This window comes from Lagenorhynchus albirostris, chromosome 1 (assembly GCF_949774975.1).
Source record: "Lagenorhynchus albirostris chromosome 1, mLagAlb1.1, whole genome shotgun sequence".
Lineage (NCBI taxonomy): Eukaryota > Metazoa > Chordata > Mammalia > Artiodactyla > Delphinidae > Lagenorhynchus > Lagenorhynchus albirostris.
In genome coordinates, this window is record NC_083095.1 from 113366133 (window position 1) to 113379450 (window position 13318).

The 13318-nt window shown below is 36.5% G+C and overlaps 1 protein-coding gene and 1 pseudogene across 2 annotated transcripts in view; one reads left to right on the top strand and one right to left on the bottom strand.

Annotated features, from left to right (window-relative positions):
• Positions 1-13318, top strand: part of UNC13C (unc-13 homolog C) — a 598728-nt gene that overhangs the window by 446168 nt on the left and 139242 nt on the right. The window lies entirely within an intron of this gene.
• Positions 9773-13006, bottom strand: LOC132508321 (protein phosphatase 1 regulatory subunit 14B-like; annotated as a pseudogene).

Below are 13318 nucleotides of genomic sequence, written 5' to 3' on the forward strand. Positions count from 1 at the left end.
TGGTTTTTGACTATGTTTAAGTATTGCTACAATTTGGGTATACAATAAAGTAATTACTCCTATGTCCTTACATCTTTTATCTTATGTTCTTTGACTATCTAAAACTCAGAAATTTGTCTAGTTAGCAGGGGTGAGTGTGTTTATAAGTAGAAATAAGGTAAATAGATCCCAAGCAATCATCAGCTTAGCAAAGTATATGATGGGGTTTACATGTAAGGAAAGCCTATAGGCTTTCTCAGTAAAAAGAAGAAGAAGGGCCACATTTTTGGCCCAGACCAAGTGAGATTTTCAGGTCAAATTACTGAACCAGCAGCTATGATCCTACAGTAAATTCTAAGCCTCATAAAGTTTGTGATTAAATCCTTACAAATTCAATTGATTTTCCTATGAGTGTCTCCTAATGGCCCTGATTCTTCTACTAAAATATGGATGGAAAGGGGATCACAATATAAAGATGCCCATCTGCTGGCTTTTCTTCTAGTAGAAAGTGCTGTGTCTACAAAAGAGTTGTATTTTAAACCTTCAGTTCCCTTTTTTCCAAGGCTTTGTGCTCACCGATTATAAGCGTGCACATTTTTAAAATGTAGATTTAAGTATGGCTCACCCCTCTACGCTAGTCAACATGAGGCATCCTCTTTCTGAGTGAATTCCTGGGTTCATATACTCAGAATCTCCTCAATTCTAAAATGCTAAGTAGAATATATCTTAATGCATATACCCTTGCCTTAAAGGCACATGATCCACTTGGATCCACGGTTCATATTTGTATTTAGGTACAATTTCTCTGCCTTTTGAACTGCTTTGATCTATGTATCTGTGACTTACAATTAGCCTCTCTAGAGGGTTGGTGGTGGAGAAATATCTCTAGAATCCCAAAGTGAAATCAATAATTCATCCTTTTTCCAAAGCTGTTCTTCCTCTGCTGTACTTGACAGCGTCACTCTGAGCCCAGGAACCCCACTCACATCCTCAGATCAGACTAAGTGCTCCACTCTTCCTTACGCCTCTTCTGCAGGGTCAAAGCTCCAACAGTCTACTTTTAAGTGTCCTCCTCTTTTCTCCCTTCTTCTCAAACCCACTCACAACTTCACTAGTACAAGACAAGATCGTCTTCCCTATGGATTCCTTCCTAGATGCCAAGCTTCTCAAATTGCCTCTCTCCTGCTGCATAAGGTCTGTCTAAAATTCTCTCTCCCTCTCTCCCCCTCTGTCTCTTCTTCCCTCCCTCTCTCCCTCTCTCATCCTCCCTCTCTTCCTCTCTCATCCTCCCTCTCTCCCTCTCCCTCTCTTCTACATGGAATTGTTCTAAATATAAAACATGTTGGTAAGATTCCATTAATAACAATATTATGTCCAACGTCTTTGCATTGAATAGCTACTTAATTCCTCATGAATGCCATTTATGTGTAGGTATATTGCTGTTCCAAAAGGAGAAGTCAGAAGCCAGTGCCTTTGCCAGTTTTCATTAGACTGGGTAATCTAAAGCTTCAATTAAAATATAAAATAGAAACAATAATTCTCTGCTTCACGATGCAAGAAAAATGGTTCCTTTGTTGGTAATTTTGAATTTATTTAACTTATGTTTTATTGTTCAATAATCATAACAGAAATAGATTTTTAAGTTAGCCATGATCCTTCTTCTCCATTTTCTACTGCTACATATGCACACAGAATTTTGTATACCTGTAATAATAGCATAAATGCACTTCTGTATTTTTTCATGTTTTATGAATTTTGGCATATTGATAGAGTTTCAGAATCTTTTCAGTAGTTACATAATATTTCACCACATCCGTAAACCTCAGCTTTTTAACCAACTCTCTATTTTTGGATAATCAGGTTAATAGCATTCTTTAAATTACAATGAATAACACTACAATGAAAATGTTCTTGTATTATGATTTTTCCTCATTTTGTTTACATCCTTGGGGCAAATTCCCAGTAGAATCATTGAATATCAACAGTATGATTAATACTGTGTATATTTCTTGAAATGTGTTACCAAATCATGTACTGAAGTTTTCACCAGTGTGCACTGTCACCAGGGGATGGCTATGCTTGTTTCAGCCCACCTTCAACAGAATAGAATATTGGAAAGACTTTAAGTTTGCTGTTTTAATAAAGTGGTTCCTCGTTATGTGTTTATACTTTGAATTTCTTTCATAACTAAGGAATTGAACATTTTTTCGTATGTTTGTTGACTAATTTTACTTGTTTTTTTTAATTCATGTCCCTGCCCTTGAAATATTGGTCTTTAATTCAATGAATACTATTTTAATTTTTAATCTGTATGGCTTCTTTATACAATATACCTTTTAATTTTTAAAACTATTGCTGCGTATTTTTTTTTCAGGTTGGATTCCATTTAAATTGCATTATTTTTGTTATAAGGTTTTTTAAATATCATATGATCTATCTTTATGGTTTCTTTTAGTTTCAATGTTATCCAGCAAAATATGTTGTTAGTTTCTAATGTTATTTCTGTATGCATGTTAATTCTTTGATCCCTTTGGTCTTCATTTTAGTGTTAAAAATCCATTTTATAATAGAAATATGTCATATGTTTTTGTGGTTATGGGAATAATTCAGTTGCACAGAGGAAAAATTTATGATGCAGAAGAGATAGTACATGATTGCAACAGCCAAGTCTTTGAGTGGGAGAAGTTGGCTATTATTCAGTACACAAGTGGACTGCTTAGCTTTAGGTAGTAGTAGAGGTAGTTCAGTCATAGTAGCAAGAGGAGAGGAAAAGTACATGGCTTTAGGAGGCAAAATGGTAAATGTGGTAGTGGAATCTCAGTGATCTGCTAAGAGTGAAGAGAGGACAAGGGTTCTTGTATGTTTGTGGAAAGAGAAGAACAGGAATATAAAATAATACTCTCAGAGCATAGGGACCAAGTGCTTAGTGAACTGTGGAGACGGCTGTCCATATGGAGGGCCCTGTTGACATTTGTGGCCATTATTTTAGATAACAACAGCCAGCATGGTGATGTTTTTTCCAGTCCTGTTGAGACACTAGGATACAGGCACAGAAGAGATAAGGAATTGGTTTTACACAGGTTTGTCCTTGGCCAGGAGAGTATGACAAAGGGAGACGCCAAGTATTTGAGGGTATATATAATAAAAGAGATTACAGACATGGACCGTAGACTCTCAGGTAGTTAAAGAGAAAGTAAAGTTATGAATGAGGTCATTTAGAGAGAAAATGTGGGTCTCAGTGGATATAAGAGGGAGCGAGGTAAAGTAGTAGTCAAAGAGCACGATGCCTTTCAAAGAGCAGAATGCTAAAAATTGAGATTTAGAGTGAGTGCGCTTGTTGGTACCGACATGATCTAAGGTCAGACCATAGAAAGGGATGGCTGTTGTGGGAGGGAGGACAAACCCAAGGGAGAGTGGAGCTCAGAGCTGAGAACCAAGACACTAAATAGGTTATCTACATAGTTATCAAGGTCACAAAAAATGAAGACAGTAGTGATTGCGAAGAGAAAAAAGCAGTGGGCTAAGAAATGTAATCCAGTATTGATAGTAATTTCCAGTAAGGTTGTATCATTAAAGATTTCTGTTAATGGTTTTGAAAGTGTCTGCTTCTCCATATCTTGCCAATACCAGGTATTATGAATATGCTTAATTGTTATCAATCTCTTGGGTGAATTATCTTGGGATTGGATTTTCCTTTTCTAACAACAAGTACAGTTGATCATCTTTTCCTGTCTAGTCATTTGTATTTCCTTTTCCATTCATGAGTTTGACCATTTTTCTGCTGATGTGTTCACCTTTTATTAGCTACTTGAAAGAAATCTTCCTGGAACAGAGAAATTCCCTCTGAGATATAAACTGCCTTGCAGTTTTATACATATTAGTGTATATGTCAATCCCAATCTCTCAATTCATCCCAGTACAACCCCCCCACCCCAGCTTTCCCCCCTTGCTGTCCATACATTTGTTCTCTGCATCTGTGTCTCTATTTCTGCCTTGCAAACTGCTTCATCTATACCATTTTTCTAGATTCCACATGTATGCGTTAATATATGATATTCGGAAATTTGTTTTTCTCTCTCTGACCTCTTTGTATGACAGTCTCTAGGTCCATCCACATCTCTACAAATGACCCAATTTCATTCCTTTTTATGGCTAAGTAATATTGCATTGTATATGTGTACCACATCTTTATCCATTCATCTGTCAATAAGCATTTAGGTAGCTTCCATGACCTGACTATTGTAAATAGTGCTGGAATGAACATTGCGGTGAATGTGTCTTTTTGAATTATGGTTTTCTGTGGGTATATGCCCATCAGTGGGATTGCTGGGTCATATGGTAGTTCTATTTTTAGTTTTTTAAGGAACCTCAATACTGTTCTCCCTAGTGGCTGTATCAGTTTACATTCCCACCAACAGTGCAAGAGGGTTCCCTTTTCTCCATGCCCTCTCCAGCATTTGTTGTTGTAGATTTTCTAATCATGAAAATTCTAACTAATGTGAGGTGATAACTCATTGTAGTTTTGACTTGTATTTAATGTGCCTCTTGGCCATTTATATGTCTTCGTTGGAGAAATGTCCATTTAGGTCTTCTGCCCATTTTTTGATTGGGTTGTTTGTTTTTTTAATATTAAGCTGCATGAGCTGTTTATATATTTTGGAGATTAATCCTTTGTCCATTGATTCATTTGCAAATATTTTCTCCCATTCTGAAGGTTGTCTTTTCATCTTGTTTTAGTTTCCTTTGCTGTACAAAAGCTTTTAAGTTTCATTAGGTCCCATTTATTTATTTTTGTTTTTATTTTCATTTCTCTAGAAGGTGGGTCAAAAAAGATTTTGCTGTGATTTATGTCAAAAAGTTTTCTTCCTATGTTTTCCTCTCAGAGTTTTATAGTGTCTGGCCTTACACTTAGGTATTTAATCAACTTTGAGTTTATTTTTGTGTATGGTATTAGGGAGTGTTCTAATTTCAGTCTTTTACATGTAGATGTCCAGTTTTCGCAGCACCACATATTGAAGAGGCTGTCTTTTCTCTATTGTATATTCTTGCCTCCTTTCTCAAAGATAAGGTGACCATATGTGTGTGGGTTTATCTCTGGGCTTTCTATCCTGTTCCATTGATCTATATTTCTGTTTCTGTGCCAGTACCATACTGTCTTCATTACTGTAGCTTTGTAGTATAGTCTGGAATCCGAGGGAGCCTGATTCCTCCAGCTCTGTTTTTCTTTCTCAAGATTGCTTTGGCTATTTGGGCTCTTTTGTGTTTCCATACAAATTGTGAAATATTTTGTTCTAGTTCTGTAAAAGATGTCATTGGTAGTTTGATAGGGATTGCATTGAATCTGTAGATTACTTTGGGTAGTATAGTCATTTTCACATTATTGATTCTTCCAATCCAAGAACATGGTATATTTCTCCATCTGTTTGTATCATCTTTAATTTCTTTCATCAATGTCTTATAGTTTTCTGCATACAGATCTTTCATCTCCTTAGGTAGGTTTATTCCTAGGTATTTTATTCTTTTTGTTGCAATGGTAAATGGGAGTGTTTCCTTAACTTCTCTTTCAGATTTTTCATCATTAGTGTATAGGAATACAGGAGAGTTCTGTGCATTAATTTTGTATCCTGCTACTTTACCAAATTCATTGATTAGCTCTAGTAGTTTTCTGTTAGCATCTTTAAGATTCTCTATGTATACTGTCATGTCATCTGCAAACAGTGACAGTTTTACCTCTTCTTTTCCAATTTGTATTCCTTTTATTTGTTTTTCTTCTCTGATTGCTGTGGCAATGACTTCCAAAACTATGTTGAATAATAGTGGTTAGAGTGCACATCCTTGTCTTGTTCCTGATCTTAGAGGAATGCTTTCAGTTTTTCACCATTGAGAATAATGTTTGCTGTGGGTTTGTGGTATATGGACTTTATTATTTTACATAGGTTCCCTCTATACCCACTTTCTGGAGGGTTTTCATCATAAATGGGTGTTGAATTTTGTCAGAAGTCTTTTCTGCATCTATTGAGATGATCATATGGATTTATTCTTCAGTTTGTTAATATGGTTTATCACATTAGTTGATTTGTGTATATTGAAAAATCCTTGCATCCCTTGGATAAATCCCACTTGATCATGGTGTATGATCCTTTTAATGTTTGTTAGATTCTGTTTGCTAGTATTTTGTTGAAGATTTTTGTATCTATATTTACCAGTGATAGTGGTCTGTAATTTTCCTTTTTTGTAGTATCTTTGTCTGGTTTTGGTGTCTGGTGGCCTCATAGAATGAGTTTGGGAGTGTTCCTTCCTCTGCAATTTTTTGGAAAAATTTGAGAAGGATGGGTGTTAGCTCTTCTCTAAATGTTTGATAGAATTCACCTGTGAAGCCATCTGGTCCTGGACTTTTGTTTGTTGGAAGATTTTTAATCACAGTTTCAATTTCATTACTTGTGGTTGGTATGTTCATATTTTCTATTTCTTCCTGGTTCAGTCTTGGAAGGTTATACCTTTTTAAGAATTCCTCCATTTCTTCCAGGTTGTCCATTTCATTGGCATAGAGTTGCTTGTAATAGTCTCTTATGATGCTTTTTTCTGCAGTGTCCGTTGTAACTTCTCCTTTTTCATTCCTAATTTTATTGCTTTGAGTCCTCTCCGTCTTTTTCTTGATGAGTCTGGCTAAAGGTTTATCAATTTTGTTTATCTTCTCAAAAAAGCAGCCTTTATTTTATTGATCTTTGCTATTGTTTTCTTTGTTTCTATTTCATTTATTTCTGCTCTGATATTTATGATTTCTTTTCTTCTACTAACTTTGCATTTTATTTGTTCTTCTTTCTCTAGCTCCTTTAGGTGTAAGGTTAGATTGCCTATTTGAGATTTTTCTTGTTTCTTGTGGTAGGATTGTATTGCTGTAAACTTCCCTCTTAGAAGTGCTTTTGCTGCATCCCATAGGTTTTGGATCATCATGTTTTCATTGTCATTTGTTTCTAGGTATTTTTTGATTTCCTCTTTTATTTCTTCAGTGATCTCTTAGTTATTTAGTAACATTGTTTAGCCTGTATGTGTTTATGTTTTTCACATTTTCTTTTCCCTGTAATTCTAATCTCATAGCGTTGTGGTCAGAAAAGATGCTTGATATGATTTCAATTTTCTTAAATTTACCAAGGCTTGATTTGTGACCCAAGATGTGATCTGTCGTGGACTGTTCTGTGTGCACTTGAGAAGAAACTTAATCTGCTGTTTTTGGATGGAATGTCCTATAAATATCAATTAAATCTATCTGGTCTATTGTGTCATTTAAAGCTTGTGTTTCCTTAATTTTCTGTGTGGATGATCTGTCCATTGGTGTAAGTGAGGTGTTAAAGTCCCCCACTATTATTATGTTACTGTCGATTACCTCTTTTATAGCTGTTAGCAGTTGCCTTATGTATTGAGCTGCTCCTATGTTGGGTGCATATATATTTATAATTATTGTATCTTCTTTATGGATTAATCCCTTGATCATTATGGAGTGTTCTTCCTTGTCTCTTGTAACGTTCTTTATTTTAAGCTCTATTTTATCTGATAATGAGTATTGCTACTCCAGCTTTTGCTTTCCTTCTGCATGGAATATCTTTTTCCACCCCCTCACTTTCAGTCTGTATGTGTCCATAGGTCTGAAGTGGGTCTCTTGTAGACAGCATATGTATGGGTCTTGTTTTTGTATCCATTCAGTGAGCCTGTGTCTTTTGTTTGGAGCATTTAGTCCATTCACATTTAAGTAATTATCGTTATGTATGTTCCTATTGCCATTTTCTTAATTGTTTTGGGTTTGTTTTTGTAGGTCCTTTTGTTCTCTTGTGTTTCCCATTTAGAGAAGTTCCTTGAGCATTTGTTGTAGAGCTGTTTTGGTGTGCTGAAATCTCTTAGTGCTGAAATCTCTTAGTTTTGCTTGTCTGTAAAGCTTTTGACTTCTCCATTGAATCTGAATGAGATCCTTGCTGGGTAGAGTAATCTTGGTTGTAGATCCTTCCCTTTCATCACTTTAAGTATATCGTGCAACCTCCTTCTGGCTTGTAGAGTTTCTGCTGAGAAATCAGCTGTTAACTTATGGGAGTTCCCTTGTATGTTGTTGTTCCCTTTTGGCTTTTAATAATTTTACTTTGTCTTTAATTCTTGTCAGTTTGATTACTGTGTGTCTCAGCATGTTTCTCCTTGGGCTTATTGTGGCTGGGACTCTGCCCTTCCTTGACTTGAGTGGCTATTTACTTTCCCATGTTAGGGAAGTTTTTGACTATAATCTCTTCAAATATTTTATCAGGTCCTTTCTCTCTTCTCCTTCTGGGACCCCTATGATGCAAATGTTGGTTCGTTTTATGTTGTCCCAGAGGTCTCTTAGGGTGTCTTCATTTCTTTTCATTCTTTCTTCTTTATTCTGTTCTGTGCTAGTGATTTCCACCATTCTGTCTTCCAGGTCACTTATCTGTTCTTCTGCCTCAGTTATTCTGCTATTGATTCCTTCTAGTGTATTTTCCATTTCAGTTATTCTATCGTTCATCTCTGTTTGTTTGTTGTTTAATTCTTCTAGGTCTTTGTTAAACATTTCTTGCATCTTCTTGATCTTTGCCTCCATTTTTTTTCCCAAGGTCCTGAATCATCTTCACTATCATTATTCTGAATTCTTTCTCTGGAAGGTTGCCTATGTCCACCTCATTTAGTTGTTTTTCTGGTGTTTTCTATTGTCCCTTCATCTGGTACATAGTCCTCTGCCTTTCATTTTGTCTTGCTTTCTTTGAATGTGGTTTTCTTTCCACAGGCTGCAGGATTGTAGTTCTTTTTGCTTCTGCTGTCTGCCCTCTGGTGGATGAGGCTATCTCTGGACATTGAGAGGAGACTCCTGTGGGTCATGCCTTAGTGAAAGCAGCCAGGGGAAGCAAAAGCCTATTCTGTGTTAGTGTTGGAGGGTCTGCTGCAGAGGCAGGTCCAATTATTTTATATTGATATTTTAGTGAAGTATTAATAAATCTTCCCATTCTTAAAAATAAACATTACAATTAGTATATATTTAGTAATCAATTAACTGTGTAGATAAAGCATCAGATTGATGTATTTTTTATTTGGATTTAATTGATTCTTCTAAAGGACCAAAATGTATTGTATATGAGTTAAATATTTTTTAAACTTTATAGTGGCTGTAGTTAGTACAAGGAAAAAGACAGGTCTTAAGTTTAAAAGCCTTTTACTTGACTTCATTTGAACAGCTGAGTTTCTCAACAGCAACCCCACACATATATAGGCAGTACTGCTTCAGATAAATTTGTTGGATTTTTTGGTAGAAAATGAGAGTTAAATTAATGTAACACTAAGAGAAATGCAACTTTATTCACTATTTTCCTGACTGATGAAAAGGTATTAAGAACTCACAAATGGAGTACTTTTAAAGGATAAACAATTTCAGAGGTCTTTACACATTGATTTTTCTCTATATCTTAAAACTTCTATAATAACATTCTTCACTAAAATTTTCATTTATTGTCTAGCTCCAAGGATAATGGAAGCTGATTTGCTATATATACAGTAGAATTTTTTTTTAACTGCATCAAAGGCATATCCTAGCTCTGCTAAAGGACCTGCACCACAGTCAGTATAAAAGCACAAAAAGTCCCATCAGTTTAATAATACTAAAACCCAAAAAATGGAAAACTGAGGGTGCAGGGAAGAGGCCCCTGGGCCAGGGGCATGGGGAGCCCTGCTCATGGCACCAGGCCTGGCCACAGGGCTCCCCTGGTATTGCTGTTGCTACGAGATTGGGGGTCAGCAGTTGTCCTGTGGGAGCCATGGTTCACCTGGGTTGAGGACCCTTACTTCTTCTTGGGTGTGCTCAGCTTCTGCATGCCCCAGATCTTGCTCAGCTGGCCAGAGCTGAAGGCCTCAGTGGGTTTGTAACAGTCAACCAGCAGCTCCTTGACCCTGGCAACTCGGGTGTCATTCATCACTCTCCATGTCCAGAAGTTCATCCACATCAATTTCCAGCTCCAGGATCTCCTCTTCCTGGCAGTTGTAGAGGTGAGCGATCTGCTCCAGGATCCACCCCTCCAGGTTGAGGCGCTTCCGTAGCTCCTTGCGGTTGTACTTGACTGTGACCTTCCCTTGGCGCCTCACTGGTCCCTCATCGTCTGCACCACCTGGGCCCTCGCCTGCAGCCCCAGGGTGGCTCTGAAAGTAGATGCGGGGTCCTGGGCCACCCCTCCCTGGTCCAGGGGCCGGAGCCACCAATGCCGCACCCCCCACAGGGCCAAGTATGTGTGTCAGGCTCCTCCTTGTGCTGCCGCCTCCAGGATGCCTGCCGGCTGGCTCCAGGCCCCTGGCTAGGGTTAGCTCGTGAGCTCAGCTCCACAGGGCTCCTCATGGCTCCGCAGCAAGGGCAGCGGCGGCGGGCGTGCCTGGGGGCAGATGCAGCATGTGGCGTCCCCAGAGCTGGCCTGGCCACACCCCGCCCCCTCCTCACCAATCCCTAGAATTTTTTCTGTATATTAAATTGATAATACTTATCTGGTAGCAGCATTCGGTGTCATGCAATATGTATTGATGCTATTGTTATCTGCTTTTGGAATAAGTTTGTGAGGTACTTCAGCTTGAAAGAAGCAATAAATGAACCAAAAAACAAATGATAACTAATGAGATAGTGAAGAGAACAGGGTAAATTCCCAGATTTCAAATGAACTGTACTATTTTGTGACTCCACTCATCCTCAGATTATCCTATATATATATATTCAGTCACAAGAATACATCATAAGATAATTATTTATATGTAGTGGTCTCCATAGTTATTTAGCCAATCCTTTTAGCCCTTGAATGATTAATTCCAATTCATTTATTCAAAGTTTTTTGAGCTCCTACTTTTTACAAACACTGATGTAAACACTAAGGTTAACATGATAAAAAAAAAAGGGGGGAGTCTCCACATTATAGCTTGATTAGAGTAAGAGTTAATAAGAAAATACAAGGAATCATTAGTATGACTCCCGAGCTGAGTGAGAGGTCAGCATGGACTAATACTAGCAAGTGATAACTTCTTATATGTGTAATTGGAGTTTCCAAAGAAGTAAAGAGAGTCAGAGACAGTTGTTGAAATGGAAGATAGGTAAAGAAAATCTAATATGTGGAAATAGAGTCCCTGGAGAAGGAAAAACAAAAGAAAGCAATAGAATTTATGTTTAAAACTGTAATAAAAGAAAATTTTATAGAAATAAAAGACTTCCAGGTACAAATTGACAAGGCTGACTTAATACTAGAAAATCAACTTGGAATTGTCAGCTTTGAAACAGATCCTGGTAAATTTATTGGATCTTAAAGATAACGGAGATATCTTCAGGGTCTCTAGTCATAAAGTGATTAGGATCTTTTTTAAAAAAGCCCCAGAAAACTACCAAGCCCCTTCCACACTGTGAAGATAAAAGAAGTCACATTCTGCAAGACCGAAAGGGCCTCCACCAGAACATGACCATGCTGGAGCCTTGACCTTGGACTTCCTAGATCTAGAACTGTGAGAAATACATGTCTGTTGCTTATAAGCCACCTAGTCTGTGGCATTTGGTTATAGCAGCCCAAACAGACTAAGACAAAAGGCTAGTTTATTATTGGGAAATCCACTAATAGCATATAACATATTAATAGGCATAAGAAGAAAATGCAGATGATAGTCTCCATGGATGCTGAAAAATTATTTGACAAAATTCAATACATACAAACATTCAAGAACATAGAAATCAATGGATATTTCCCTTACCATATTTCATAAAAATAATTATATATTTTTATACATCTAGATATGTATGTGTATATATATTTAATATATATGAAATAGAGACATAATGCAAATTTGGCAAAATATTGACCATTGTTGAGTCTGAGTAAAGAATATATGGGAGTTCATTGAACTAGTCTTGCAACCTTTCTGTAATTTTTACATTATATCAAAATAAAATATTGTACAATTCACTATTTCTGAATAATAGAGATGAAAAATTGGCTAAACAATGTCATTTTCTGTGTCTAATCCTTTTTAACCAAGTTACTGTAATAGTCTTTTAATATGGTAGTTCTTGTTACAACTACAATTAATTGTTACAATTACTGCCATTTATAAAGTATATTTCAGTGATGGCACATTTATACAGTGTTATCTCACTGAGTTTTCACAAAACAACCTGAAAGGGGGATAGAGTTACAGTCCCATTTTACACAAGAGGAAACTGAGCCTTCTAGGAGTAAAATGGTTTGCCCAAGTTGACAGGGCAGTAAGTGATGGATTCAAGACAAAAATTCATGTCTCTGTCTCCCTTGCTGTCTCAAATCTTTCCTCCAGTGTATCCATCTAACCCCAAAGACATGAGTTTTTCTATACTTTTGCTTAAATGTGGGGATTATATCCTAGGGTTCTTTTGTATTCCCATAGCACAATATGTGGCTTGCACATCACAAACAATCAATAATAGTTGTTGAATTAAGTTAAATTACAATGTAGTATGAATAAATAAAAAGGGAAAGAGAAAAGAATAAGTCTGTGCTTAAATAGTTCCCTACATATATTGATTCTCTTTGTCTTAATTTTCACATAAAAATTTGTTAGCTGACACAATGAAAAATTTAGGTAAATGAATATGAGCGACTGATTATATAAAGGTAGTATTGCAAATGTAAACAAAGTATTTGACTAGTATTTTTAACTTTCAGGTGGGAATTTTATTGATGGTAAGTTCAATAAAGAAGGGGGAAAATACCAAGATGCTGTGTTTTTCATACTCTGTCTATTCTGAAAAGTGTTGGCCTAGATATAGTGCAGATGACATCATGTAATTTATATGTTCATAAATCCTCCAGTACATGAAGTACCTTCAGTCAATGACCAATGCCTAAAGGATGAGGTATATTTTTACTGAGTACACATTTTATTGAACTATAACATGCATAGAGAAATTGTGCAAATAATAGGTGTCCAGCTGGATAGATTTATACACAGTGCACTTACCTGTTAACAGAACCTCGGAAGTCCCCATCATGTTCCTTTCCAGTCACTACCTAATGCCTCTGATAAAATTACTCACTATTTTGACTTCTAACATGATATAATACTTGGGCCTGTTCTGGAGCTTCATTTCCATCAAACCATAGAATACATTCTATTTTGTGCTGGGATTCTTTCATTGAACATTATTTTTTTGAGATATTACCCACATAGTCTGTTCATTCTCATTACAGTATTATGTTCCAGTGTACAAATATGCCACTATTTATTCATTTTACTATTGAGGTATATTTGGGTAGTTTCCAATTTTAGACTATTAAAGTGGTGCTATGAATGTTTTTTT